The 24,726-nt window shown below is 44.7% G+C and overlaps 1 protein-coding gene and 1 non-coding gene across 6 annotated transcripts in view; both read left to right on the top strand.

The window, feature by feature from the left end:
- The window catches only part of NINL (ninein like), a 217,475-nt gene that overhangs the window by 52,691 nt on the left and 140,058 nt on the right, over positions 1-24,726 (top strand). The window contains exon 1 of one of the 5 annotated variants that reach the window (XM_066386924.1): positions 11,746-11,792. The exons of the other annotated variants lie outside the window; for them this stretch is intronic. The gene's annotated coding sequence lies outside the window, so the exon portion shown is untranslated. Of the gene's footprint in view, positions 1-11,745; positions 11,793-24,726 lie in introns of those variants that run through there. 5 annotated transcript variants of the gene reach the window in all.
- Positions 14,788-14,863, top strand: TRNAT-GGU (transfer RNA threonine (anticodon GGU)). The gene has a single exon. It is a non-coding gene; the product is annotated as a tRNA-Thr (tRNA).

Raw genomic sequence — 24,726 nt, forward strand, 5'->3', positions numbered from 1 at the left:
GTAGCCTCTTGACTCTACAAATGCCATGTAGGAGTCTTTCCGATCTCTTTGGGTGTTTCACTCTCATAAATCATGCCCTGGTGCGCTGTTAGGAGCTCTGTGTAGGTCTGTGTTTGCACGAGATGGAAGTGAGAAGGGTCACTTGGTTCCTTTTTGCTCTAGGAGACCCAGATCAAGCTTTGGAATGGGGAGATGATGGGGTGAGTGAGGGTGAGGGTGGAGGGGAGGAGAACTATACTGCTCACAAAAATTAGGGGATATTTTTTTCACTTCATATTCATATTGAAATGTCCCCTAATTTTTGTGGGCAGTATATGAAGCTTGATGTCTTGGAGAAGGTCAGACCTTAAGATCCCACCACCAACACTGTTAATAGGAGGAAGGGATTATCAGTGATGGCAGCTTTCTTCTTAGAGGCCTTTGCTGTGGTTTCCAGGTTTTTTACATTGGATTTTGAATACTTTTAAAAGAAAATGTTAAAAAATTAATGATAGTTAAAAATGGCCTATTAAAGAGAACATTATCAGCAGTCTTGCAATTTTAATAGCTTTGTGCAAGAATATGTAATATGTTAAAAAAGAAATACTAAGGCAGTTAGAGAAGCAGGCTACCACTGTGGTGCCCTTGTTGTTTGATTTTTTTTTTTTGTACTTTTCTGAAGCTGGAAACGGGGAGAGACAGTCAGACAGACTCCCGCATGCGCCCGACTGGGATCCACCCGGCACGCCCACCAGGGGGCGACGCTCTGCCCACCAGGGGGCGATGCTCTGACCCTCCAGGGTGTCGCTCTGTTGCGACCAGAGCCACTCTAGCGCCTGGGGCAGAGGCCAAGGAGCCATCCCCAGTGCCCGGGCCATCCTTGCTCCAATGGAGCCTTGGCTGCGGGAGGGGAAGAGAGAGACAGAGAGGAAGGAGAGGGGGAGGGGTGGAGCAGCAGATGGGCGCTTCTCCTATGTGCCCTGGCCGGGAATCGAACCCGGGACTTCCGCACGCCAGGCTGACGCTCTACCACTGAGCCAACCGGCCAGGGCCTTGTTTGATTTTTTTTTAAATATTTTTTTATTTATTCATTTTTAGAGAGAGAGGAGAGAGAGAAGGGGGAAGGAGCAGGAAGCATCAACTCCCATATGTGCCTTGACCAGGCAAGCCTGGAGTTTTGAACCGGTGACCTCAACGTTCCAGGTCAACATTTTATCCACTGCGCCACCACAGATCAGGCTTGTTGTTTGATTTATACATCGTCTAGTGATTTAAACTAATACAAATTTAATTGGTTTATATTGGCAAATAAAAGCTGCATTTCCACGTTTTAGTATAGTTCCTAGTCAATAAAAATTAGAGGATAATCAGCTTTGCAGAATGGGAAAATAACCTTTTCCAAAGACCTTGAACTTCAGATAACATTAACTACCATCAAATTAGAAAGAGAGCACTTTATGGAGGGAAAGTTAGGGTGTACAATGTTTTTAATTGAGGAGTTTATATAAACTTTGATGGAAAATTGTTTTTTCCTAAATTGTATTCCTTGGAAGTTGTAAACTCAGTGTTAGTGCTTCCTTTGTTTTGAATCCTTATGCATGTTTGGTGGTGGATAATAAAGTAACAAAAAAGTTGCAAAGTTCTAACTATTAAGTATTCAAGGTATTCAGATCCTGCCCTTTTATGGTGATTGACTTTATATGCCAGTTAAAGGGATGGTTCCTTTTTCTTTTTTCTTTTTAGATGAAACATGTGGCATTTGAGACTTGGGGCATGTGAGAGGAGGTCCTTCTTTCTACATTGGACACTTAGGTTTAGATTTGCCATAAATAGGTGGCTACTAGATCTCTCTCCTTCCCTGGCTCAGGAAAGGTTTAGAAAAAGGAGCCAAAACACAGTGTCCTGGCCTCACTCTTGACTAGAAGGAATGCCCTCCTCCAGCCTAAAAGGGCATTTCCAGTGCCATGGCCACTTGCCTCTCTAATTCCATGGTCTTTCTGTAAAGGTTGAGTTGGCAGCAGTCATAACAGGGCTGTAGATTTGGCTTTAGCTTAGTCCTTGGTTTCAAGTACAAATTAGGAATTCAGGCTCAAGGCCAGAAATTTTGTTAATCACAAGCAAGAGGCCACAAGTTTGGGTCAGACTACCTGGAGCTATTTGGAGGGGGTTGGTAGCAGGTTTTCCTTCCCCATCCTGGAATAATCTTGAGCCGCCTTGTGAGAGTTCTTTACCAAAGGATTCTAAATGTCTGAACCATGAGACGGAGACATCTTATGGAGGATGCTCTCTATGTTTATCCTTGTAAGGCCGGGCCGCCGCCATCATGGCCGTTCACGTGCAGGTTCTCATTGAATTGTGACACATGGTAAAGAAACAGTAGAGTCAGAGGATGGTGGGCCATTCTGTTTATCCGTGTCTCACCAAGACAGGCAAGGCACAAGAAAAGCCAAGGGGCCTGACCAGGCGGTGGCACAGTGGATAGAGCGTCGGACTGGGATGCCGAGGACCCAGGTTCGAGACCCCAAGGTCGCCAGCTAGAGCATGGGCTCATCTGGTTTGAGCAAATCTCACCAGCTTGGACCCAAGGTCGCTGGCTTGAGCAAGGGGTTACTTGGTCTGCTGAAGGCCCATGGTGGTCAAGGCACATATGAGAAAGCAATTAATGAACAACTAAGGTGTCACAATGCACAACGAAAAACTAATGATTGATGCTTCTCATCTCTCTCCGTTCCTGTCTGTCTGCCCCTGTCTATCCCTCTCTCTGACTCACTCCCTGTCTCTGTAAAAAAAAAGAAAAGAAAAAGAAAAGCCAAGGGAAAAGTGGAAAACCTGAGAATGAGAAGTGGGGAGGTAGAGTGACAGACTCCTGCAGGTGCCCCAACTGAATTCCACCCAGGAGATGTTCCACCCATCTGGGGCTGTTGCTCGGCAACTAAACTATTGCAGAGCCTGAGGCTAGGCCATTGGAGGCATCCTCAGCGTCCCAGGTCAATTTGCTCCAGCCTTGGTTGTGGGAGGGGAAGATGGTCTCTTCTCCTGTGTGCCCTGGGGAATCAAGTCCCAGACATCCATAAGCCCGCCCAGTGCTCTACCACTGAGCCAACCAGCCAGGGTGTATTTTTATCCTCTTTTGACAAAAGTTGGAGCATGCCTGTGGTGCTGCCTGGTTGCACTTTTTTTTATTTCCCTCAATCCTGGATTGTCGTTCTCTAGACTTTAAGGAATAAAATAGCTTCTAGTTTCTCAGTCTGGTTCGCAGTCTGCCCTCAACTGAAATCATTTGTCAAATGAACCAAAGCCCTCCAGGTAATTCTGTTGCACTTAAATTTGAGGATCTTTGATATATGCCAGTTTTTGTGCGTTTCACCATTTTGTATTTCATTAGATGAAACTGACAAATCTTTGTGTTATGAGAAATACCCTTTTATTTTATTTTATTTTTATTTATTTATTTTTTTTGTATTTTTTCGAAGTTGGAAACGGGGAGGCAGTCAGACTCCCGCATGCGCCCGACCGGGATCCACCCGGCACGCCCACCAGGGGGCGATGCTCTGCTGCAATCAGAGCCATTCTAGCGCTTGAGGCAGAGGCCACAGAGCCATCCTCAGCGCCCGGGCAAACGCTGCTCCAATGGAGCCTCGGCTGCGGGAGGGGAAGAGAGAGACAGAGAGGAAGGAGGGGTGGAGGGGTGGAGAAGCAGGTGGGCGCTTCTCCTGTGTGCCCTGGCTGGGAATTGAACCCAGGACTCCTGCACGCCAGGCCGACGCTCTACCTCTGAGCCAACCGGCCAGGGCCAAGAAATACCCTTTTAATCTAGTTACTTTTTTGGGGGATCTGCTTTGTCTATTAAGTAAAGATTTGGTGTGTTGGAGTTTCTCAAAATGATCCTCATTTATTGTTATTCTTAAAGATCTGAAGGGAAGTCATTCTCCACAATTTCTAGATTTTCAAGGTTCTAGGAAGGAATTTTACATCTGTAGAAATCCATCAGTATGTTTTTAGCTGCCAATGATGGAACACTCAGTCTGGGATTAAACAAATAGGAAGGACTAGGAAGGAAAATCAGGGATTCACAATGGGTTAATTTATCTTGGCTGAACCAGCCTTTGGTGGCCCTAGTTCTTCTGCGTAGTGTCACATTGGTGGTGGGCGTCTCACTCACAGGTGGAGGGAAAGTGAGGTTTGGCTTTTGTAGCTCTCTCTCTTTTTTTCTTCAAGGTTTCCTTCTTTTTGATTCTCAATCAAAGATCCCTGAGATCTCAATCAGCTTCTTCCAATGGCTAATAATTCTACCCGGAAGTTCCAGAAAAAAGTTTTTATTTTTATTGAATTTATTAGGGTGACACTATTTACCATAATTATACAGGTTTCAGGTGACAAATTCTACAACATTTTTGTACGTTTTGTGTGTTCACTCCCCCAAGTCAAGTCTTTGTCCACCTGCCTCAGCTCCCTTCCTCTCAGCAATTACCACACTGTTATCCATGTCCATGAAGTTTTCTTTTTTTTTTTGCTTTATCCCTTCACTTCCCTTGCCCAGGCCCCCCATATCCCTCCGCCACCCCTGACAGCTGTCAGCATTCTCTTGATGTATGAGTCTGTCTCTACTTTGCTTGTTAGTTCATTTTGTCTCCAGATTCTACATGTGAGTGAAATCATATTGTACTTGTCTTTTAATGACTGGCTTATTTCAGTTAACATAATGGTCTCCTTGTCCATCTATGCTGTTGTGAAGGGTAACATTTCCTTCTTTTTTTCTGGCTGCATAGGATTCTATCATTCCATATACCACAGCTTTTTTTATCTACTCATCTACCTGTGGGCACTTGGGCTGCTTCCAGATCTTGGCTATTGTAAATAATGCTGCAATGAACATATAGGTGCAGATATTCCTTTTCTTTTTTTCTCTTTTTAATTTTATTTAGAAAAGTAAATTTCAGGTAAACATTTCTACAGCATTTGAACTGTTGATTATATTGTATACCTATCACCCAAAGTCAAATTATTTTTCTTCACCTTATATTTGTCCCTCTTTATACCCTTCCTCCCACCTACTCCCCTATGTCCCCCTCCTACTGGTAACTACTTATATCTATGTCCATGAATCTCATTTTTATATCCTACCTGTGTGAAATCATATATTTCTTAGCTTTTTCTGATTTACTTATTTTATTTAGTATAATGTTCTCAAGGTCCATCCATGTTGTAAATGTCACTGTGTCATTTTTTTTTTCTTTTTTTTGGTGACAGAGACAGAGAGAGGGGACAGATAGGGACAGACAGACAGGAAAGGAGAGAGATGAGAAGCATCAATTCTTCGTTATTGCACCTTAGTTGTTTAGTGACTGCTTTCTCATATGTGTCTGGACTGGGGGAGACTACAGCAGACCGAGTGACCTCTTGTTCAAGACAGCGACCTTGGGCTCAAGCTAGTGAGCCTTGCTCAAACCAGATGAGCCTGGGCTCAACCCAGTGACCTCAGAGTTTCGAACCTGGGTCCTCTGCGTCCCAGTCTGACGCTCTATTCACTGCGCCACTGCCTGGTCAGGCTGTGTCATCATTTCTTATGTCTGAGTTGTATTCCATTGTATATATGTACCACACCTTCTTTATCTAGTCTTCTATCAAGGGACACTGGTTGTTTTCATGTCTTGGCCATGTGAATAACGCTGTGATGAATTATGGGGGTGCATGTTTCTTTATGTACCAATGTTTTTGAGCTTTTGGGGTATATACCCAGTAGAGGGATTGCTGGGTCATATGGTAGTTCTTTTTTTTTTTTTTTAATTTTGGACGGAGAGAGAGTCAGAGAGAGGGATAGACAGGGACAGACAGACAAGAACGGAGAGAGAAGCATCAATTATCAGTTTTTCTTTGCGAGACCTTAGTTGTTCATTGATTGGTTTCTCATATGTGCCTTGACCGCGGGCCTTCAGCAGACCAAGTAACCCCTTGCTCAAGCCAGCGAGCTTGGGTCCAAGCTGGTGGGTTTTTGCTCAAACCAGATGAGCCCGCACTCAAGCTGGCGACCTCGGGGTCTCGAACCTGGGTCCTCCGCATCCTAGTCCGACACTTTATCCACTGCGCTACCACCACATGGTCAGGCTCTGTTCTTAATTTTTTGAGGAACCACCATACTTTCTTCCATAATGGTTGTACTAATTGGCATTCCAAACAGCAGTGAATGAGGGTTCCGTTTTCTCCACAGCCCCTCCAACACTTGTTATAACCTGTCTTGTTGATAATAGCTAATCTAACAGGTGTGAGGTGGTATCTCATTTTAGTTTTTATTTGCATTTCTTGAATAGCTAGTGAAAATGAGCATCTTTTCATCAGATATTCCTTTTTGAATTAGCATATTGGGTTTCTTTGGATAAATTCCCAGAAGAGGAATTTCAGGGTCATTAGGCAGTTCCATTTTCAATTTTTTGTGGTAACACCATACTGCTTTCCATGGTAGCTGTACCAATCTGCATTCCCATCAACAGTGTACAAGGGTTCCCCCTTTTTTAGATGTTATTTATTGATTTTAGACAAAGAGAGAGGGAATGAGATCATAGTTGCTTCATTTTAGTTGTTCATTGATTGCTTCTTCTGTGTACCTTGACAGGGCAAGGCCGGGGTTTCAAACCAGTAACCTCAGCATTCCAGGTCAAGGCTCTATCCACTGTGCCACCACAGGTCCGTTAAGGATTCCCTTTTCTTCACTTAACTAGCCAACACTTGTTTGTTGATTTATGATAATAGCCATTCCGACAGGTGTGAGTTAATGTCTCATTGTTATTGTTTTTTACAGAGACAGAGAGAGAGTCAGAGAGAGGGATAGTCAGGGACAGACAGACAGGAATGGAGAGATGAGAAGCATCAATCATTAGTTTTTCGTTGCGCATTGCAACACCTTAATTGTTCATTGATTGCCTTCTCATACATGCCTTGACCGCTGGCCTTCAGCAGACCGAGTAACCCCTTGCTCAAGCCAGCGACCTTGGGCTCAAGCTGGTGAGCTTTTGCTCAAACCAGATGAGCCCTTGCTCAAGCTGGCAACCTTGGGGTCTCGAACCTGGGTCTTCCGCATCCCAGTCCGACGCTCTATCCACTGCACCACCTCCTGGTCAGGCTCATTGTTTTGTTAATTTGCATTTCTCTGATGATTAGTGAAGCTTAGCTCTTTTTTTTGTGACAGAGACAGTGAGAGAGACAGAGAGAGAGGTACAGTTAGGGACAGACAGACAAGAAGGGAGAGAGATGAGAAGCATCAATTCTTTGTTGTGGCTCCTTAGTTGTTCATTGATTACTTTCTCATTTGTACCTTGGGGGGGGGGGTGCTCCAGCAGAGTGAGTGACCCCTTGCTCAAGCCAGTGACCTTGGGCTTCAAGCCAGTTAGTGACCTTTGGGCTCCAGCCAGCGACCATGGGATCATGTCTATGACCCCATGTTCAAGTTAGTGAGTCCATGCTCAAGCTGGATGAGCCTGTGCTCAAGCTGATGACCTTGGGGTTTCAAACTTGGGTCCTTTGCATCCCAGTCTGTTGCTTTATCCACTGTGCCACCGCCTGGTCAGGTGAGCTCTTTTCATATGTGTATTTGCCATCTGTGTGTCTTCTTTGGAGAAGTGTCTATTCAGGTCTTTTTCCCATTCTTAATTGGACTGTTTTCTTGGTGTTCAGTTTTATAAAATCCTCGTGAATTTTGGATATTAAGCCATTATCAGATATATCGGTGAATATGTTCTCCCATTCAGAGGGTTGTCTTTCATTTGATTGATGGTTTACTTTACTGTGCAAAAAGTTTTAGTTTGATATAAGAAGATATATCAGAAAAAATACTGCAATGGAAAATGTTCAAGATTTTCTTGCCTATGTTTTCTTCTTGGATTTTTATAGTTTTATGTCTGATATTTAAGTCTTTAATCCATTTTGAGTTTACTTTTGTCTATGGTGTAGTAAGGTGATCTAGTTTCAATTTTTTTGCATTTATCTGTTCAATTTTCCCAACACCATTTATTGACTAGACTGTCTCTACTCCATTGTATATTCTTGCCTCTTTTGCCAAATATTAATTGACCATATAGGCGTGGGTTGATTTCAGTGCTTTCTAATTCAGTTCCATTGATCTATATGATTTTTATTACACCAGTACAATGCTTTTTTGATGACTGTGACCTTGTACTATAGTTTTTAGGTAGTGTGATTCCTCTAACTTTGTTCTTTATTCTCAAGATTACCATGATTTTGGGGGGGATCTTTTGTGGTTCCATATACATTTTTGAAATATTTGTTCTAGTTCTGTGAAATACACCATTGGTATCTTGATAGAAATTATATATGTTCAATATATAGATTGCTTTGGGTATTGCATTGAAGCTATAGATTGCTTTGGGTATTATCAGCCTTTTAATTATGTTAATTCTTCCTCTCCATGAGCATGGTATATATTTCCACTTATAACTTCTTCAGTTTCTTCCTTCAGTGATTAATAATTTTCTGAGTTCAGGTCTTTTACATCCTTGGCCAAATTTATTCTCAGGTGTTTTATTCTTTTTGAAGCAATTGTGAATAGTATTTTTTTTCTTTTATTTTATTTATTCATTTTAGAGAGGAGAGAGAGAGGGAGAGAGAAAGAGAGAGGAGAGAGAGACGGGGGGAGGAGCTGGAAGTATCAACTCCCATATGTGCCTTGACCAGGTAAGCCCAGGGTTTTGAACCGGTGACCTCAGCATTTCCAGGTTGACACTTTATCCACTGCGCCACCACAGGTCAGGCCGTGAATAGTATTTTTTTTTTTTTAATAAATTTTTATTAATGATAATGGGATGACATTAATAAATCAGGGTACATATATTCAAAGAAAACATGTCTAGGTTATTTTGTCATTAAATTATGTTGCATGAATAGTATTTTTTAAGATCATTTAATAGAGGGGAGTGAAAGAGAAGGGGGGAGCGGCAGGAAGCATCAACTCCTATCCAGGCAATCCGTTTTTTTTTTTATTTTTTTATTTTTCTGAAGCTAGAAATGGGGAGAGACAGTCAGACAGACTCCCGCATGCGCCCAACCGGGATCCACCCAGCACGCCCACCAGGGGGCGACGCTCTGCCCACCAGGGGGCGATGCTCTGCCCCTCTGGGGCGTTGCTCTGTTGCGACCAGAGCCACTCTAGCGCCTGGGTCAGAGGCCAAGGAGCCATCCCCAGCACCTGGGCCATCTTTGCTCCAATGGAGCCTCGGCTGCGGGAGGGGAAGAGAGAGACAGAGAGGAAGGAGAGGGGGAGGAGTGCAGAAGCAGATGGGCGCTTCTCCTGTGTGCTCTGGCGGGGAATCGAACCCGGGACTTCAGCACGCCAGGCCGACGCTCTACCACTGAGCCAACCGGCCAGGGCCAATCCGGGGTTTTGAACCTGCTAACTCAGTGTTCCAGGTCGACGCTTTATCCGCTATGCTACTATAGTTCAGGCAGTATTGTCTGAGTTTTCTTTCTGATGGATCATTATTGGTGTATAAATATGCAACTGATTTCTGGATACAAGGATTCCTCGGGTTATGACAGTCTCGATATAGGACATTTTGAGTTTACAGTACTCAAGCCCATAGAAGTTAAAAAAATAGAGATGTGAATGTTTCAGCCTACGCCATTAGCATCATAAACATGGACTATGTGGGTGAACTAGTTTGGTCACTGCGATGGAAGAATACACAATACTCTTTTTCTGTGGCATAGTTGTGTTTTTATGTTCTAGATTACGATTTTACAACTGTGTTAGGATAGCTAAGTGACTTAGGCTAGGGTGTGTTTTGGTCTAAACACCAAAATTTGGGAACGGAACTGTGTATTGGTTGTATCCTTTTTCAACCCTTTCTATTATTTATTGATTGGTTTTAGACAGACAGAGAGAGGAAGGGGGAGGGAGAAAGAATGAGAGAGAGAGAGAGAGAGAAAGAATGGATTCATTTGCTGTTTCACTTAGTTGAGTACTCATTGGTTTTTTCCTGTTTGTGCCCTGCCTGAGTTTTTTTTTTTTTTTTCTTTCTTTTTTTATAGAGACAGAGAGAGAGTCAGAGAGAGGGATAGATAGGGACAGACAGACAGGAACAGAGAGAGATGAGAAACATCAATCATTAGTTCTTTGTGTTGTGGCACTTTAGTTGTTCATTGATTGCTTTCTTATATGTGCCTTGACTGTGGGGCTACTATAGACCGAGTAACCCCTTGCTCAAGCCAGTGACCCTGGATCCAAGCTGGTGAGCTTTGCTCAAACCAGATGAACCCGCACTCAAGCTGGTGACCTCAGGGTCTCGAACCTGGGTCCTCCGCATCCCAGTTTGATGCTCTATCCACTGCGCCACTGCCTGGTCAGGCCTGACTGGGTATTGAACTTGCAACTTTCATCTTTCCAGATGAGGCTCTGACTGACTAAATTAACTGGCAAGGGCTGGTCCTTGATTTTCATCACTTTTTATCACTTTTTTTTTCAGGCCAATCTCTTCTGGTATGAAATGTTTCTTTTCAGAAATCAGCTGACAGTCTTATGGGAATCGTCTTATAGGCAAATATCTGCTTTTCTCTTTCTGCTTTTAGATTTTGTTTTTCTTTAACCTTTGCTATTTTAATTATAATTTTTTTTGTGTGTGTGTGTACCTCTTTGGGGCCATTTGGGTCTCTATGTGCCACCTGGACTTGTGTTTTTTTTTTTTCCTTTACCAGGTTATGGAAATTTTTCAGTCATTATTTCTTTAATAGGTTTTGTTTGTTTGTTTGTTTGTTTTTACAGAGACAGAGAGTCAGGGAGAGGGATAGACAGGGACAGACAGAGATGAGAAGCATCAATCATTAGTTTTTCGTTGAGCGTTGCAACACCTTAGTTGTTCATTGATTGCTTTCTCATATATGCCTTGACCGTGGGCCTTCAGCAGACCAAGTAACCCCTTGCTCGAGCCAGTGACCTTGGTCTCAAGCCAGTGAGCTTTTGCTCCAACCAGATAAGCCTGCGCTCAAGTTGGAGACCTTGGGGTCTCGAACCTGGGTCTTCCTCATCCCAGTCTGATGCTCTATCCACTGCGCCAGCGCCTGGTCAGGCCATTATTTCTTTAAATAAGTTCTCAATACCCTTGCTATCTCTCTTCTCTGGTACCACTATGATATAGATGTTGTTGTGCTTCATGTTGTTCAAAAGGTCCCTTAAACTTTTCCTCATTCTTTTAAATTCTTTTATTTTTGATGCTCTGATTGGGATTTTTCCTACCTTGTCTTCCAAATTTCTGATTTGATCCTCTGCTTCATTCCAGTGTATTCCTTTTTTTTGAGAGAGACAGTAGAGAGAGAAACAGAGAGGGACAGACGTCTAGACAGGAAGGGAGAGAGATGAGAAGCATCAATTCTTTATTGCAGCACCTTAGTTGTTCATTGATTGCTTTCTCATATATGCCTTGACTGGGAGGCTGTAGCCTGAGCCAGTGACCCCTTGCTCAAGCCAGCAACCTTGGAGTCATGTCTATGATCCAATGCTCAAGCCGGTGACTCCACACTCAAGCTAGTGAGCCCAAGCTGAAGCTGGCAACCTCGGGACTTCGAACCTGGGTTCTTTTCTTTTTTTTATTTTTTTATTTTTTTATTTTTTTATTTATTCATCTTAGAGAGGAGAGAGAGAGAGAGAGAGAGAGAGAGAGAGAGAGAGAGAGAGGAAAGACAGAGAGAGAGGAGGGGGGAGGAGCTGGAAGCATCAACTCCCATATGTGCCTTGACCAGGCAAGCCCAGGGTTTCGAACCGGCGACCTCAGCATTTCCAGGTCGACGCTTTATCCACTGCGCCACCACAGGTCAGGCCTCTATGTCCTTTTTTATGCTTGCTATCTCTGTTGAAATTCTCACTTTGTTCCTTGATCATCCATATAACCATTGCTTTGAACTCTATATCTGATAAATAAGTTATACCACTTCATTTAACTCCTTTTCTGGAGATTTCTCCTGTTCTGTCATTTGAGGCCTGTTTCATTTTCTTCCTATTTTCTCTGCCTCTTTGTTTTTGTTTCTGTGTTAGATAGATCTGCTGTGATTCCCAGTCTTTGTGAAGTAGCCTTATGTAATAAGTGTTCTGTGGAGTCCAGTGGTGCAGTCTTCTTGACTTGGGTGCTTCAGCAATGTCCATTTTGTGGGTTCTGTGGACCCTGTTGTTGAAATTGAGTCTTGCTTGTTATTAGCGCATTGTATGTAGGATCAACCCTCAGGCTGTCTGCCTGAGTGGCTCTACCTTGACCGAAGTGGGCAAGCTGCTATTCCAGTGCTGACCACAGGAAGCAGAATTCACCTCAGCCTGGTTTGGTGCTGGACAAAATCTCTCTTTGGTTATGCTGCTGGTAAAGCTAATTGGATACTGCTCTGATTTTGTCTGAAGCTGGCTACTGGGTGTTTGGTTCTGGGCCAAGTGGAGGGAATCTAGTGCAGGCCAATGTAAGATGCTGCCTGTGACTCGCCCTCAGCAACCTGTTTGGAGCTACAAGTGATCCACAGTATGTGGCTGCCTCTGCTGGGCTTAGGTGCATGCAGGAAGGACCAAGCTGCACAAGCCTAACTTCTGCCAGCACCTGGTTCAGTGCAGGTCATCAAAAGTCCCAAGACACCCTGAAATCTTTCAGGCTGCCTTCACTTGCTGTCTGCCTGTTAGACTCAGTCACTGAAAGTGCCTCTAGTGGAGTTGTGATGATGGGGTATGGACCTCCTTTGAGGGGGAGAGGGAGATGCTAGTTAGACTTTCAAGAATGAGGTCAGTGCAGCCCCTCCCCACAGCCACATGTCTTGATCTGTCCTGGATTTTGCCTCAGCCTCTACAGGGCAGAGCCACAAGGAGTCGAGTAGGTGGGCCTCTTGGGCAAGAGGGTGGATCTGCCAATAGCCAGGGGAGTGGTTCTCTTGACTCTCAGGTGCGATTCACAGGAAAATGAGGTGAATTTCACTGCTTCAGGGCCAGGCCACTGAGTCACTATCACCCCTGTTTATACCTCCACTCCTTCACCAAGGCCACTGACTCCTCAGCAGGGCCTAATCTCTGCAGGCTAGGGTGAGAGGGGGTTTTGAGGGTGGAGCAGTTGCCTTCTCCCAGGCTGATACTGTATGCAGGGGAGTATTCCACCCAAGAAAGATAGCAACTGTAGTATTGGAGAGTGATTCAGCAAAGGGATTCTGGTGGTTGTTTCCTCCCATGTCTCTCCCCAGAACCACAAATGTCCAGCTCTACTCATGCAACTCGAGTTCACTCAGCCCTCCCTCTGACAGGCTCCAGGTTAAGTGCTATAAACGAGATTTTGTGCATTGGCTCTTTCAGAGGGTGCCGGCGGCTCTGGAAACTCCCGTCTCTTTCTGGCAGACAGAAACCCTGCTGCTTTTCACAGTCTCATACTAACCTGGAACAATTAAAACACAGAAAAACCTCTGGCTCTGGTGCTCTGTGCCAGGGAGCCCAGGTTTGGGTTTCAGGCCCTGCCTTCTCAAGGGGAATCCCCCTGCAGCTGAGATATCTCCAGAACCTCAGCTTCCACTGTGGAAGCAGGGCCAGGCCTTTTCTCATCTCTGCCCTACTTTCCAGTCTTGCTTTGGTTTCTTCTGTGGATCTTTGGTTATGACTCCTCTTCATTTAGTCTTGAGTTGGTTATTCAGTATGATCATTCTTAAATTTAATGTAACTCCATTTTAGTTCTGGGAGGAGGTGAGAATAACATCCACCTACTCTGCCACCATCTTGGATCATCACATTTTAGTCTTTTATCCACTTTGAGTTTATTTTTGTACAGGAGGTCCTCCAGTTACGATACAGTTCCATTTCTATGACAGTGATGTAACCCAAATTTTGGTGTAAGTCGAAACACACCTAGCCTAAGTCACTTACCTATCCTAATACAGTTGTAAAGTCATAATCTAGAACATAAAAACACAACTAAGCCACAGAAAAGGGAAAAGGACATAAGTATACTGTACACTGTACTGTAGTAACAGAAAAAATGACAAGATATGAGTGTAAAAAAAAATTCTTACCTTTATTCCTGTGATTGGCCTACATCCTGGAAAGGGCATTGCAAGGTGGGAGAGAGTGACCTATTGGGAGGAGGAAGCTGGAGAGGCAGGAGAACCTGCAGAAGGTGCTGGAGATACTGGGTCAGGTGAATCAGGATTGCCTAAGGGACATGCAGGAGATGCTGAGGATGATTCTACCTGACTACAGGTGTTTCATCTCAAGAAGCAGCTGACGTAGAGGGTATAGGATCTGTTGCAGGCCTCTCTACCTTCTTAAAGAATTGTTCCAGGTTAGTCTAAAAGGTTGATGACTTCTTCTCTTCCAAAACCTGCCTATAGCATTGCAAGGCATCCGTAACAGCTCTGTAGATCTTACTGAATCTGTCATTGCTGGAGTCTTCAGCCTGAGTTTTGCCAACCCATCCTCTACCACAGAAAAACCTCTGTCAAACCCTTGGTAGTGAGTCTCTTGGGTTCTGGGGTTTCTATCTTCCTTACTCATATACTGCATTATTGCATATTCTTCTGCGTGCGCAACCAAAGTAGTTTGCCCACATAGTTCATAATTATGACGCTAATGGCATAAGCTGGAACACTCACGTCTCAATTTTTTAAAGTTTTTATGGATATGAGAGTTGTAAACTCAAAACATCATATGTCGAGACTGTTGTAACCTGAGGACCCCCTGTATTTACAATGGAATATTACTTGGCTATAAGAAAAAAAGATTTAATCATTTGCGACAGCATGAAAATACTTAGAGGGTATGATGCTAAGTGAAATAAGCCAGTCAGAAGTCAGAGAAAGGCCCTGGCCGGTTGGCTCAGTGGTAGAGCGTCGGCCTGGTGTGCGGAAGTCCCGGGTTCAATTCCCGGCCAGGGCATACAGGAGAAGCGCCCATCTGCTTCTCCACCCCTCCCCCTCTCCTTCCTGTCTGTCTCTCTCTTCCCCTCCCACAGCCAAGGCTCCATTGGAGCAAAGATGGCCCGGGCGCTGAGGATGGCTCTATGGCCTCTGCCTCAGGTGCTAGAGTGGCTCTGGTCGCAACAGAGCGACGCCCCGGATGAGCAGAGCATCGCCCCCTGGTGGGCATGCCAGTTGGATCCCGTTCGGGCGCATTGGGAGTCTGTCTGACTGCCTCCCCGTTTCCAGCTTCAGAAAAATACAAAAAAAAAATTAAAAAAAAAAAGTCAGAGAAAGACAAATGTTATATGATTTTACTTTTAGAGAAATCTAATGAATAAAATGAAATATCAAGCAAAATAGAGATGGACTCATAGAGTACATATGGCAGTACATAGTACTATGTCAGTACATAGGCTGACAGCTGTCAGACAGTTGGCTGAGTGAGAGGGCTGGAGGGATTGAGCAATAAAGGACAAATATACAGAGGAAATACTCATGGACATGGACAACAGGGTACTGATTGCTTGCGGGGAGGCTGTTTGGGGGTTGGTGGCAGAGGATATAGGTAGGGAAAAATGTTGATGCAGATGCTTGACTTGGGGCGGTAAACACACATTCCATTGTATAGAATATCTGTTGTAGAATTGTGTATCTGAAATCTGTATAATTTTAACCAGGGTCATCCCAATAAATTCAATTTTTAAAATTACAGCTAAATTATAGAACAACTTCTCTTGAGAACCACCTAAAGACCAGTTAGAATTCCTGTGACTAAGGATAAAAAGAAGCCATATTGAGCCTGGTTGGCAGGGCACAGATGCAAAACGGGCTGATCCCACGTGGTAGTGAGGAGGTATGTTTTGGCTGCAGAGGTTCTTCTCTGAGGAATGAAAGGGTCCTGTCCCCACACCATGCTTCCCAGTTCAGGACTCCTGTGTTAAGAGAAGGAATCCCAAAACAGCTGACTATGAAAACCAGCAGGAACTCAGTCCTGGTGAGGTGGAGAGCTACTAAAGCAGGGGTCCCCAAACTATGGCGCCGCACTTCCGGAAGGGGCACCTCTTTCATTGGTGGTCAGTGAGAGGAGCACATTGACCATCTCAATAGCCAAAGGCAGGTCTATAGTTCCTATTGAAATACTGGTCAGTTTGTTGATTTAAATTTACTTGTTCTTTATTTTAAATATTGTATTTGTTCCTGTTTTGTTTTTTTACTTTAAAATAAGATATGTGCAGTGTGCATAGGGATTTGTTCATAGTTTATTTATTTATTTATAGGTTTTTTTTTTATAATCCAGCTCTCCAATGGTCTGAGGGACAGTGAACTGGCCCCTGTGTAAAAAGTTTGGGGACCCCTGTACTAAAGACTCAGGTGTCCTCTTAAAAGGCTGGATTATGGACCCACTTGTTTATAAAAGGGACACAAGGTTCAGAAATGGGACAGGAGGTAGAAAAGCACAGGGGACACACAAGAAGGAACTGAATTGTCTGTCTTCGAGATGAGGGCTGGAGGGTCAGCTGTTTCTTGAACTAAAGTGTTGGCAGATACCACTGTTCTTTTGTTGAACTCTCCTCTCACCCAGCCTGGAAGTGCAGGTGGGCTCTAAGTTTGTAAGTTTCCATTAAACTGACTAATATTGCTCCCCGAACCCTGATGATTCCTTGAGACCCCACCCCATTCAATTTACCAGTAGCCCAAACCTCTTTAAGCAGCTGTTCCTCACATGTGACTGACCTCACTTCATGTTGCAGACTTAACTAAAATCTCTTAAATGACCACAAACCCCAAACAAGCTACAGATAGCCTCAGCATGCGCTGTACCACTTGCTAAGTCACCCTAAGTCCAACACAACTAGCTACCAACCATAGGTCACTTTGTATTTCCTGCCAGATGGCCCCAAGCCAGACGTAGGTGGTGGCTCATTTTGGCCTGCAGGGAGCCTACTCCAGAGCCCCTACCTAGAGGTTCCAGAATCAGAATCAGAACACCTAGTAGACCCCTTCAGAACACACCAGAGCACCACCCAATTAGTACCACAAATGACACACCCAAAGGGTAGACTGGGCAGGTACTAGAATCTACTAAGGCAAATCCCACATTATGGAGTCAGCCCCCAAACATCAGCTTGTCCTGCTGTAGTCATGACTGGCCCTCAGAGCCAGTCAGCCTGAGAGTCAGTTCCACTCACTGATAGCAATCGAGGCTCAACTACAACAGGAGAACATACAGCCCACACAAGGGACAGCGCTGGAGCACCTGGCTCAGGTGAACACAGACAGCAACACTAGAACCTATAGGATACCTTCTACTACATAAGGCCAGTGTGCCAAGACTGGGGAACATACTAGATCTGCCTAATACATTAGAAGCACAGGAAGGCAGCCAAAGTGAGACAAAGAAACTCCCCAAATGAAAGAATGAGACAGAACTCCAGAAAAAGAACTAAAGAAATTAGAGGCATGCAATCCACCAGGTGCAGAATTCAAAACACTGGTTATAAGGGTGATCAGTGAGAGTTTGAAGAGATAGGAAACATTAAAAAGGAGGTAGAAAACATAAAGAAACAATCAGAAATGAAAGATGCAATAACTGAAATGAAGAATACATTAGATGAGCCCTGGCCAGTTGGCTCGGTGATGGAGCGTCGGCCTGACGTGCAGGAGTCCCGGGTTCAATTCCCGGCCAGGGCACACAGGAGAAGCGCCCATCTGCTTCTCCACCCCTCCCCCTCTCCTTCCTCTTTGTCTCTCTCTTCCCCTCCTGCAGCTGGGGCTCCATTGGAGCGGGGTTGGCCTGCACGCTGAGGATGGCTCTATGGCCTCTGCCTCAGGCGCTAGAATGGCTCTGGTTGCAGCAAAGCAATGCCCCAGATGGGCAGAGCATCGCCTCCTGGTGGGCACGCCGGGTGGATCCCGGTCGGGCACATGCGGGAGTCTGTCTGGCTGCCTCCGTTTCCAACTTCAGAAAAATACCAAAAAATAAATAAATAAATAAATAAAAAATATATATATATACACACACACACACATACACACACATTAGATGAAATCAATAACAGATAAAGCAAAACTGATGTGAAGTTGACCTGTGGCCACACAGGGAAAGTGGTTGGTTCAGGGTGGGCTCCCCTCAGAGGTAAAGTCACTCATTTACTGGGTTCTTCATGTTCATGGAGCATCAGAATGGCATGGTTATAAGGTGTTCATTCCACACTTGCCATCAAAGCTGCGAGGATTGACCACATTCATTTGAATTTCTCTTCTGTGTCTCCTTTCTTTGCCTATAGCCTGCTTATTCCCTCTCTGGTTCTTTTCTCCCAGGCACAGTGTTAGAGTGTGACTTTTTCTAAGGAGACATCTTCCCCCTCATCAGAGCCTCCCAGCCTCCCTAGGTGGTATTTTTAGACATGGCTGAGTTGTCTCAATCTGAAGGCCTTGATGTCTACCATGATTCTCACAGAATAATGAGAGTAGGGTATGCTTTTATTGTGACAGCCTGGCTTGGAACAAAAGCTCTTGAATCTATTCTAGGGTTTGATTAGTAGGATAAAGTTGCAGTGGACCTTACCCAGAAATTATGTACTGTATTACATTTCTTTCAGTAGATATTTGTTTTGTTTTGTTTTTACAAGGACAGAGAGAGAGTCAGAGAGAGGGATAGATAGGGACAGACAGACAGGAATGGAGAGATGAGAAGCATCAATCATCAGTTTTTTGTTGCGACACCTTAGTTGTTCATTGATTGCTTTCTCATATGTGCCTTGACCGCGGGCCTTCAGCAGACTGAGTAACCCCTTGCTTGAGCCAGCGAAGCTGGTGAGCTTTTCTTTTTGCTCAAACCAGATGAGCCCACACTCAAGCTGGCGACCTCGGGTTCTCGAACCTGAGTCCTTCCGCATCCCAGTCCGACGCTCTACCCACTGTGCCATCGCCTGGTCAGGCTCTTTCAGTAGATATTTAACTTGAGTGGAGGAAAGGAGAAAATGAAAAAAGATCTAAGGGAAATAGCTTCTTTCTACATTCATGTTTCTACACTGCTAGGGGCAGGTTCCTTTTTTCTTTTAAGTAGAAATGATATGAGCCAAAGTGTTTGCAAAAGAGGTGAATGCCACCTGACCTGTGGTGGCACAGTGGATAAAGCATCAACCTGGAAATACTAAGGTCGCTGGTTTGAAACCCTGGGCTTGCCTGGTCAAGGCACATATGGGAGTTGATGCTTCCAGCTCCTCCCCCCTTCTCTTTCTCTGTCTCTCTCTCCTCTCTCTCCCTCTCTGTCTCTCTCCTCTCTAAAAAATGAAGAAATAAAATAAAAAATAAAAATAAAATAGAATGTTTAAAAAAAAAAAAAGTGAATGCCCTTTGTTTTATATATATATATATTTTATATATATATATAAATGTTTTATATATATAAAATGTTTATATGTTCTTTACACTGTCCTATCAGCTTTGAATTAATTTCTGATATTATTTCAATCTTTCACTCTAAAAGTTTAAGAATGTTTGCTTGACCAGGCGGTGGTGCAGTGGATAGAGCATCAGACTGGGATGCGGAGGACCCAGGTTCAAGACCCTGAGGTCGCCAGCTTGAGCGCAGGCTCATCTGGTTTGAGCAAAGCTCACCAGCTTGGACCCAAGGTCGCTGGCTCGAGCAAGGGGTTACTTGGTCGGCTGAAGGCCTGCGGTCAAGGCACATATGAGAAAGCAATCAATGAACAACTAATGTGTTGCAACGCGCAATGAAAAACTAATGATTGATGCTTCTCATCTCCCTATTCCTGTCTGTCTGTCTCTGACTCTCTCTCTGTCTCTGTAAAAAAAAAAAAAAAAGGAAGTTTAAGAATGTTTGCAGACAGACGTGTATAGCGGGCTTATCTAGAGTCTTTTTTCAAAATTTTTTTAATTTTTACAGAGACAGAGAGAGAGTCAGAGAGAGGGATAGATAGGGACAGACAGACGGGAAGGGAGAGAGATGAGAAACATCAATTCTTCATTGTGGCTCCTTAGTTGTTCATTGATTGATTTCTCATATGTGCCTTGACTGGGGGGCTACAGCAGACCGAGTGACTCCTTATTCATGTCAGCGACCTTGGGCTCAAGCTGGTGAGCCTTGCTCAAACCAGATGAGCCCATGCTGAAGCTGGCGACTTCGGGGTCTCGAACCTGGGTCCTCCGCGTCCCAATCTGACACTCTATCCACTGCACCACTGCCTAGTCAGGCTTAAGTCAAATATTAAAGAAAAAAAATATAAAGTCCAAGCGTGCTTTTATGGTAAACGAAATAAATATGACAAAACCAAATTTATCCTGACTTTAAAAACCATTTTTATGTTACATTATTTGAGTTAATGCTTTTTAGAATTTGTAAAAAAGAGGGGTTAAAAATAAAAAACCCGACAAAAATGTTATCCTTTTATAGATATAGATACATTCTTAGTAAGATTCAGTAAATTCGGCAGGTTCCAGTGCAAATGTGTTAAGCTTTTTCATTCTTGTTTTTATGAGAAACATGAGCCTATGTGTACTAGCGATTTCTTCAATGTTTGGGCATGTATTTGAAAGACAAACTCTCATTTCCTCATCAATACATTGAAGAATTCCTCTCTTTTTACTCTTAATTGTGTTGAGTGCAGAAAACCCCCACCATACATATCATTTTAACTTTACACCAAACAAAGGATAGAAGAAACTTGCCTCCAGGCTTTCCAGGGAACATGGAGGGTAGTGTAAAAAAATCCAGCACCACAGCTTAACAGCCTTTTGCAACATAATCAGGCAAGTGAAGTGGGGGATTGGGCAGACTGTCAGCTTACAGCCAATTCACACCTCTGTCCCCCAAAAATCTAAACTCCAAAAACCCTGTTGGTTTTTTGGTCCCCAACAGGCACATATTTCTCTTGAATATCATAGGGCGCACCTGGAAATCTTCTAGGGCGCACCAGTGTGCCCTGGCGCACACTTTGAGGACCACTACTCTAGGCTAATGCTTTATGGAAAAATGGCATCTATGGGTGTTGTAGGAGAGTAATTTAGCACAGATACCCTGGAGCTGTCTCTTCAGCACTCTCCCTAGACCCGTGCACCTTAGTCTTTTTTTTAATTTTTAATTTTTATTTATTTATTTTTTTTGTATTTTTCTGAAGCTGGAAACGGGGAGAGACAGTCAGACAGACTCCCACATGCACCCAACCGGGATCCACCCGGCACGCCCACCAGGGGCGAAGCTCTGCCCACCAGGGGGCGATGCTCTGCCCCTCCGGGCGTCGCTCTGCCGAGACCAGAGCCACTATAGCGCCTGGGGCAGAGGCCAAGGAGCCATCCCCAGCGCCCTGGCCATCTTTGCTCCAGTGGAGCCTTGGCTGCGGGAGGGGAAGAGAGAGACAGAGAGGAAGGGGGGGGTGGAGAAGCAAATGGGCGCTTCTCCTATGTGCCCTGGCCGGAAATCGAACCCAGGTCCCCCGCACGCCAGGCCGACGCTCTACCGCTGAGCCAACCGGCCAGGGCCCTTAGTCTTTTTTTGTATGACTCCAGTCTACTCTGATACACCCTCCCTCCTTTGGAGCCCAGGATGAGTGACTGTGAATGAATTCTTACGTGCTGGCCCTTTAAGAGGGTGCCTGTTTTTAGCAGACTTGCATCTCTCCTTGGCAGACAGTCTCTGCTGATTTTTACAACCAGGTGTTATGTGGGCTCCTTTTCTCGGATTTGGTGTTCATGATGGGGAGGTTGGCATGGGGTTGGGACCCCACAGTTTTCATGGTGGACCTTTACAGTTGAGAAATATTTGGATTCTGAACTACTGCACTTTGTTGCAGGACCAGCATTTTTCTTGTCTCTGCTCTTCCTACCAGTCTCAATATGGCTTCTTCTGTAAATCCTGATTTATAAGACTTCTGTTCAGCTAGTAATTGCTGGTTGTTTGGGTTATTTGTTCTGTAATTTAGTTGCAATTCAGGTTTGGTCCTGGGAGGAAGTGATGTAATTCTCATCTACTTTGCTGCCCTTTTGGGTTCTGTGATACTTTTCATTATTATAGGGTAGTTTCATTAATTTCTCAAAATGATTCATTTGAATTAAGTTTCTGCATCAGTTCACAAGTCATTTTTCATAATGATTGGCTATATTTTCATACTCAAACCAGGCTCTCTTAAGTGCTGTACCAACTAGACGTCTCCAGGAGACCAGAGGGTCCGGATGCTGTCCAGAGCGGGTTTTCTACCAGACATGTCTGGGTGGTCCCACCACTGGCAGTCCTGTGTCGGGTCAGATCGCATTCTTATTGTTTACTTTGTTTCCTTGCTTACTATTAGTTATATTAGTTTTAAGAGAGCAGTGTCTGGAACCAGTCATAAAGTAGGAGCTTAGGAAATGTTTGTTGCATAAATTTTACTAAAATCTTTTTATTTATGTTATACATAAAAGTGAAATACATAGTCTCAAATACTATTAAATTTGCATTATAAGGCTTGGGCTGCCATAACAAAGTACCACAGACTGGGTAGCTTAAACAAGGGAAGTTTTTCTCATTGTTTTGTAAACTGAAGTTTGAGATGAAGGTGCTGGCATGGTTGGTTGGGCTCTTCCCTTTGGTTGCAAACAGCAGCCTTCTTGCCATGGGCGCACACACTCTGGGGTCTCTTATAAGGATATTAATTTTATTGGATAAAATTTTATGACCTCATTTCACCTTAATTACTTCCTTAGAGAACACTATTTCCAAATAAAGTAGCACTGGAGATGGGGGTTTCAACATGAATTTTGGGAGAAAAAATTAGTCCAATATTTCAGCCATTTTAGTTTGTGAGAATTTTTTATAAAAATGTGTAGTTTAATTCTCATATGTTGATGGCTGAGGAAGTTAGCTCTAGGATCTTTTCTTCTTTTCCAAGTGAGAGGAGGGGAGATGGGGTGGAGAAGCAGATGGTCACTTCTCCTGTGTGCCCTGACTGAGATTCAAACCCAGGACATGCACATGCCAGGCTGACACTCCACCAACCAGGGCAGCTTTAGGATCTTTAGGAAGCTGGAGAGTTGATCCTGGAAGATACTGTTCCCAGATGTTCCTTACATGCAGGCTGTTAAGTGAGAGAAAGAGACAAAGACATAGGGACAGATAGAGACAGACAGGAAGGGAGAGAAATGAGAAGCATCAATTCTTTATTGCAGCACCGTAGTTTTTTGTCAATTGCTTTCTCATATGTGCCTTGATGGGGCAGGAATGAGGGGGGTGCTCTAGCCGAACCAATGACCCCTTGCTCAAGCCAGCGACCCTGCCCATGCTCAAGCTAGTTGAGACCACACTTTGGCCTACACTTAGGCCAGTGTTGGGCAGATAAAATGTATTATGCTCACTTTGTTAAAGAGGCCGTTGCCCAGGTGATATTAATATGTGTTGAGAATCGTTGTAGCCTGAGGCTTGGTTTTGGGATTAAGCCTTTCCCACCCTTTTTGATGTAGGGCGGTACAATCCAATCATGCCTCAGAGAAGTGACTTTGTATTAGAGACTTCCCTGTTTTGTATATTGGATTAAGGGAGTTTGGATTGCTACACTATAAAATGGGGACAAAGTGGGAGCTTGGGCTCTTGGTTCCTGAGATTATCATTAGAAGAGAGAGCAGAGGAGAGCAGAGAAAGGCCACGTGGAGGAGGCCAGGAGAAGCAGCCAAGATGGTGAAGTGCTGAGTGAGATGCCAGTTTGTGTAGAGTTTGTATTTGGGATAAGGACGGAGATGGGGAACAGAGGAGAATAAGTCTGGTGAGCTAGAAACCTTTGATTCTAGGAAACTCGGATAAGTCAGTGGCTTTGTGAGCACTGAATGTGACTGGGTTTTGGAGCCCAGTGTGTATTTTTACTTGCCCGCCGGGTGCAAGCTAGATTAAAGACTATGGCCCACCAGTTTTTGGCTCCATGGTTTCTTTACCGACTGTCCGAATCCAATGCGAACCTGCATGGGCCGGGCTGCTGTGATGGTGGCCCTGGCCGTGGCTCCTGGCTTTACATTTGGCGTAGTCGGCAGGATTCGATACAGATCGGCAAGGAGCCTTTGAGTGGTGGAGTAGAGGACTGGCTAGTGTTAGGGTTCCCCATGGCTGTACTTTTGGGGATTGTAGGCTGGCTGACTTTTACAGCCATGCGTGAGGAAACTGAGAGCTCTGTAGAGGAGGCCGACCAGGTGTTCGAGATTCGCCTGGAAATGGAGCAAACGCTGGAGGAGGATTCAGAGGTTCGTGAGTTGCAGCTTGCCCTGGATGTTGCAGAGAGCCAGCAGCGGCAGGAGGCCGGGGCTGAGGCTGGGGCTGAGGCTGAAGCTGAGGCCGGGGCCGGAGCTGCTAGGTCTGCGGAGCAGAAGGCGGCGGCAGCCCGGGGCTTGAGCCTAGCAGCGGGAGCTGGTGTTTTCAGTTCCTTTTTGGAAGATGAGGAGAATCGAGCTGGAGTTGCAATCCGCAGTCTCCATAAGATGGGAGCCCAGCTGGAAGGAGCACCTACTGCGGCCCCGGTAGGTCTGCGATTTTGGGACACAGGGCTGGACACGCTCTCCGGAGCAGAGATGGAAATGCTGACTGCCATTGCCACGTGCTCCTCTTTGGGACAGTGTAACACCTGCCAGGATGGCAGGGATGAGGGGGGTGGCTGACGCCCCATGTGTGTGGACTGATTTCCTGGACTACGACCAGAGTGGGTGTAGGGCCAGGAGCCGCCATCGTGGCCATTCACATGCAGGTTCCCATTGGATTCGGGCAGACGATAAAGAAATGGCGGAGTCAGAGGACGGGGGGCCATCCTATTTATTGGTGTCTCACCAAGACAGGCAAACCACAAAAGAAGACAAGGGAAAAGC

This window comes from Saccopteryx leptura, chromosome 5 (assembly GCF_036850995.1).
Source record: "Saccopteryx leptura isolate mSacLep1 chromosome 5, mSacLep1_pri_phased_curated, whole genome shotgun sequence".
In the NCBI taxonomy this organism is placed as follows: Eukaryota; Metazoa; Chordata; class Mammalia; order Chiroptera; family Emballonuridae; genus Saccopteryx; species Saccopteryx leptura.